The sequence below is a fragment of the Oryzias melastigma genome, linkage group LG10, assembly GCF_002922805.2.
Source record: "Oryzias melastigma strain HK-1 linkage group LG10, ASM292280v2, whole genome shotgun sequence".
Taxonomy (NCBI): domain Eukaryota; kingdom Metazoa; phylum Chordata; class Actinopteri; order Beloniformes; family Adrianichthyidae; genus Oryzias; species Oryzias melastigma.
In genome coordinates this window covers 21,702,123-21,708,548 of record NC_050521.1, presented here as the reverse complement: position 1 = coordinate 21,708,548, position 6,426 = coordinate 21,702,123, and positions in this window count along the sequence as shown.

The following is a 6,426-nucleotide window of genomic DNA, read 5'->3' as shown; positions in this document are numbered from 1 at the left end:
GAAATAAAAAAAAAATACTTTTGCAGATTCTTCAAAAAATTACATGGACCTAATAGTCACCTCGAAGCGATCAAAAAATAAAATGGTTGCTATGGAGATCAAACCAACAGAAAAGCCACTATTTTGAAAAAAAAAAGTATTTGTGTAATGAGTTTGTCACCTGCAGCTCTGACCAGGATAGTGGAGGCAGAAGATGGAGAGAGAGGGGTGTGCAGCTGTCACTCAGCCAGTGAGGGCGGGTCAAAAGTGGACGGTAGGGAGTGACTTAAAGGCCATAGATTGTTGCTCACGGCTTTAATAAAATATTCAATTGGTGCACAAAAAAAAAAGTTAAATAAAGCAATTTACATATTTTTTGTTAGGACAACCTGTTAACCAGTCTGGTTCTGGTTTAAGATATTTACATTAAGTTTACTTTTTTTTTTAAACCATTACAATAAACTTATCTGAAATGTATTTAAAATGATGGTCAAGCATCAAAAATGATATTTATTTTATGCTGATTGGCACTAAACTTTCAGATGCATGTCTACTAACTTCTGGTATGGACTGTTGATCAAAAGTTAAATTCTTACATGCGTATTTGTAATTTAATTCCACTTTCTTTCATTTTTCCCCCTCAAACATCTTTTGGTTTTCTTCAAAAACAAAACATTTATAATCTCTCATTCCTCAAGTATTTGATTGGGCTTCCTGCAACTTCACAATGTTCTTTAGTCAGACAAATGATCAGAAACCCAGACTCAAATATCCTGAGGATGATCGTTGGCTAACAGAAAACAGCTGTGATCGTTAACAACTTGAACCTTGTGTGAGAGTGGATCGGAGTGGAAGTGGACACACACACCAAATGTTTAAGATCAAAATATACAAATCTTATTTTTTAAAAGGACAAGTTCGACTAAAGAAATCCTGTGAAAAAACCCAATTATCATCTTAAATTTAATTCAACATGTCCTTAAAATAGTGTGACAAGTACATGTTAAAACACAATTTTATTTAAATTTAGAATAAATAGCTGTGACTTTTTTTTAAATATATATATATAATTAGATTTTTATAGTGTTTTTTTTTACATATTTTACTATGTAGACCGAACACTTTGTTTATTTTGTGTAAATATATTGTATTATTCTGTATAAAGAGGAGCTTTGAGTGGACAGAAACCTCCTTTCTCAATGGTTCATTTTTTATTTTTATCTATGTCTTTATTTACAACCTACATACACACAAATTGTTTTCCCCAACTCCATGACTGGAGGAGAGTAAGAGGGGATGGAGCCGGGAGGAGGGAGACGAGGAGGTGGAGGGGGTTAGTGAAGAGTTTCAGGGGTTCTGGGCCGCTTGATTGGCAGCTGGCAGCGTATATGGAGCAGAGGAGAAGGTTTGCCCACGCTCACTTCTAAGGAAACAAATATTTGCCTGAAGCAGAAGGAGAGAGGGAGAGGGAAAAATATTAATTAGTTTACAGACGCGCTGAGAGATAAAAGTCGGGGAGACGTTCCCATCAAAAGGCTGCAAAGTTAGCCGCAAAATGGAAATTTTCCCCAAGTCGACACATCCAGCAGGCAGCTAACAGAGCTGGGAGTGAGAACATGTGAGCTGGGGAAGCACCAACACCAGATCCCAACATGAGATCCACATTAACATCTGCAACACATTCTGAAGGAGAAACCCTCCTTTTAAATACATTTCTCCAGTTCATATAATTATTTTAATTAAAATCTCAACATGAAAACTCAGTTGTTTGGAGATAATTTGCACAGTTAAGCAGTAACGCTCCTATATTCAAATTTATTTTACTCTTATTCTGTTAACATAATCCAAAAACAATTAATTAAGATCAAAAACACATCTTCATTTTATAAAAATGTATCTTCTGATTCAAATTCACAAGTGATAAAAGATGTCACAAAATGTTTCTAGAGCAGAGAAATATATTTAAAGCAAAGTTAATAACAAAAAAAGACTTGTTTTATTTTGTTTTATTTGGCTTTAGTCACACCGACGTAAAAAAAAAAAATAAAAAATAAACTAAGACGGCTATTTTATCAAGCCAAATTAATTTTCAATTTACATTCATATAATTATAAATGTCATCACCACAGGGATTCTTAAAACTAAATGTACAAAGTTTCTACAATAAAGTGCTTTACAATCACAGTCCCATTCAGTGACAGACTTAAGATTTTGGGGGCTCCAAGCAAACTATAACAGTGGTTGAATGTTTACTTGAAAAAGTAAAAAATTATTTGACAAAATTCTCAAAATTGTTGTTTTCTGCCCCTCTTTTTGCCCTTTCGCTCCTCTTCTCATTCCTTTGATTTTGCTCTTCTTCCTGTTTAGTCATTCTTCTTGCACATTGTTGTTTTTTATGTGAGATTGTTTTCTTTTTTTATTTTGTTTTCTTTTATTCCATCAACAGTTTGATCATTTACCACCTCTGGGGTATCTACACTTCATCTTACCGCGATTTTTCTTCTGCTAACTTGCTGTTGACGGAATATTCCATTGCTGCAGAAGGATGGGGGTGGATGAGACAGTTCCAGTCATACCGGCGGGAGAAATTGAGTTTAAAGAAATTGGGAATAGTGCTGGGCGATATGACAATACATATCGAGTGGGTGAAAGAAAAGTGTCTATCGTTTATAATCTAATTTGATCAATTACTATGCCATATTTAATTAAATAGTCCGAACCTCGTCAGTGTGAACACAAAAACTGTATATGCATGAAAATAAAGACAAATTAAAAAGAGATTCTTCGCAAAGAAACTCCATCTTGTGGTTTTGTAAGTAAAGTTGCTTCACACTCTTTGATTCGCACTTAGGCGAGTTTTGCGACAGGTTTTACGTTAACATGAGTGCAGAAAGATGGACGCGGAGGAGCTTGAAGTTGTTACAGACAGATAGACCAATGCAGGCGGCCCCAGAAGAATCACTTTCAGCAAAAGAGGGGTACAACTGTGATTTGGTTGCATTTTGGATTCAAGACATCCGACGCGGAACAGAAGATGCTAGGAGGCTATTCTCGCACGGATGCTAACACAAACCTTTTATGACGCAAGGAAAGTCCACGAAGGTGATATAAAATTTTTTCTACATTGCTCAGCACTACTTTCAACGTTCTGTCATCCGATGCAAACCTAGACGATGATATGAGCTCACGATCTCCAAAGCCTTACAGTCATTTGGAAGAATATCCAGACGCCTCTGGTACGACCATGGAGTTCAACTTGAGACTAAAGTTGCTGTTTATATTGTAAAATGTATAATTTATAAGGGTAAAAGAAAGATTGAATTCAGTTGATTTGAGTTTTAATAAAGAAAAAACACATTTTATTGCAATGGCTTCACTGTTTCTGTAATTAGTGTCTTCCAAGCTTTTGCCCTTTAGAGAACCACATTGATTTAAAGTATTTTCTTAAAAGCTGCAAGTGTGTGAGACTTTGCCATCATTACATGGTCTAATAATTGACTTTTTCAGTGTCTTCCTTTAGTTCAGGTTAACGGTTTGACTTCTCTTGGTATAATTCTGCTCTTTGTGAATTTAATTCAGGTGTTTCCTGTGAATTATTCTCACCTGCTTTGTGTTTCGGTCTCCACAGTGGTTTCTGGTTTCCAATTAGTGAGCATTTCCTATAATATGGAGGCTCGTTATTCAAGTGCTGCTCTTAGATTTCCTTAGACTCTTGTGTGGCTGGTCAACTTTGTGACTAAAATGTAGGTTTTGTAAAGTATAAATGTCTCTTCTAAGTATGTTTCCATTGTAGTTTTATGTATTTGTTGAAAAACTGCATTTGATCTTTTAGTCTACTTCTGATTTTATGATTTTGATGTATTTTTTTTGCCTTTATTCCATAATGATGATGTCTTTTTCTTGTGTTAATCCATTTAAAGTTGATCATTTTTTTTAATTCCATATTTCAAAAATAAAAAAAACTTTTTTCCCCCCCTATGTTAAATTTGTATTTGCTAGTCTTAAATTGAAATTAAACAGATGATTTCAGACACTCCTTAAAATCCCTTGAATATTTATCAGGAAATGACTAAAAGCAAAGAAGAGCTTGTTTCCAAAAAACAAATCTACAGAAATAAGTGGTTTGGTTTAGCATTTTCAGACTTTAAACCACAAACTGCAAAATCAGTTGGAATTTAAAAAGTAAAAAAAAAAAGTACTTTTTAACTTTTAAATAAGTTGATGTTTAATAAAGGACTTAATTTATTTTTGTATTTGTCTGTTGTATACCTCATGTTCCAACTGTAGCTGCAAACATTTTAAAACATAATTTTATTTTATTTAGCAGAAGGGTATGTCACATTCGTAATAGTTTTTACTGTTTTTATTGTATTTAGTTGCTCCTTGAATTCAGGTCAACTCCAACAAATGTTTTATATATTTTTTTTTTTTTTTAATCAAACACTCTTGTTTGTAATTCATGTTTAAGATAGTAAATGGAGGAAAATAAATATTTAAAATCAAAAATTGCATTTGATGTGAGAAGTACAATTTCATTTTTTGTGAATTTTATGTTTTTTCTCAATTTCTTTTCCATAAAAATACACAAATAAAAGATCATGCTCGCGTTCTTATACAAGGGGAAATGAACGGGAACAGAAGAGAAATTGTTGCTCTGCTCCTTTTTACATTGTTTTTTTAATAAATCCAACACATTTTAGAAAAATATATTTCTGAAATATAGCATAAATGTATGTTTGGGGTTCATACCAGTCAATCTTCAAGTACTTAAGTATAACCCTGTCACTGGTAAGTTTGCATGTTTTCTAGGTTTGGTATACTGGTAATGAAGAAACATGGTTAATAGTTTCTTTTAGTCTGATTTGTGATTTTGGTTTCTTTGTTTTTGATTGCTCCACATCTGGACTCCTTTTCAACTGGAAGTAATTTGTCTTTTTAATATTATACTGTGTGTGCGAAAATCTTTTAATGATTTAAAATGCTTGGATCAACTAAATCTTTAAATTTCAACACACATTTTTTTTTAATTTGCTGAATCATGGATTTGATGGATCTCTGTAGAGTACAACAGATTATTAGGACCAGTTTACAAATACTTTTTAACTACGACTTTAAATCTTGTAAATTTACAAGAAAAAAGTCGTAACTGTTAAATTACGAGAATAAAGTCGTATATTTATGACTTAAAAAGTTATCGGCTAAATTTATGACTTTTTGGTTGTAAACTTATGAGATTTGAAATAAATGTACATGAAAAAAACTAATATTACTTTGAAATCTTTTTTTTTTTTTTTTTTGCAGGATAAAAATTGCTTTTTAGCATGTTTTATGTTTCCCCAAATGTATATAATCGTACAATATCGTCCTTCATAGTCACTACTTTCTAAAATAAGCTTTTAAAATTCAAAACACGTTTAATATCATTTTTTTACCTAAAATTTGACTTTTCTTCTTTCTTAAACATGATTATTTTAAAACTGATCATGTGAATTATCAAGAACTACACAAGTATTCAAAAAAAACAAAGTACCGTGATTGTCTTGATTTGCATTTCCTCCTTTAGGGCAAACAAACAATTCTTATTGTATTTAGCTTTAAATAAACACAGCTGACTCTTTGTTTAGTCTCTGGGGCATCAATTACATTTATTACAGAGCTGCTAAACCAACTAAGCAAAATAAAAAAACTCTAAAAAAATATCCATCTCTTGCAGAAATAACTAAATTAATCTGCAGTCTTGCAAACCAGTGAATTCAGTAATCAGGAACAAAAAAAGCACATGAAAGAGACTCGTGTTGCTTTGATACATGGCGCTAAGACGCTGACCATGGGATTACGCCGCACTGATGAGGTAATTACCACTCTATGATAGTGTAATTAAGCAACATCTGAGAAGAGAGGCTGCTGGAGTGGCGTGTTTGTGTGGGCGCACATCAAAGCCAGTGATGGGGATGCGTTTGGTTCAGCCGCTGCCAAGGTGCAGAACCAGATCCAACATGTATTGTGATGGAGATGTTCGGTCGTACGGACACAGATCCCATCTGAAGAAGTCTGGTTTTAAAATAAAAGTTGCATGAATCCACTTAGAATTACATTTTTTTTCCAATGCATCTTTATGCAGCTCCTCCACTCCCCCCTCTAGGCACTGAACCAGCGCAAATTTGGTTTTATTGTATTTATTTGTTTATTTCCTCTTATCTCTTTTCCATTTCAGAGGCTTCCTATCAGACCTGCGAACCTCAGAAGCGACGCAGCGAGGAAGCTGCTGCTTTGCAGTTGTGTGTGCACAAATGTGTGTTCAAGGAGGAAGTAAAAAAAAAAAAAACAAATGGAGAGAAAACATTGGAATCATCACTTTTTCTTATCTCATACGCTTCACAGCTCCCACTGTTAACAAACTCCTCCAGGGTGATGAAACAGAAACCGGTGAAATGTACTCACCTCATA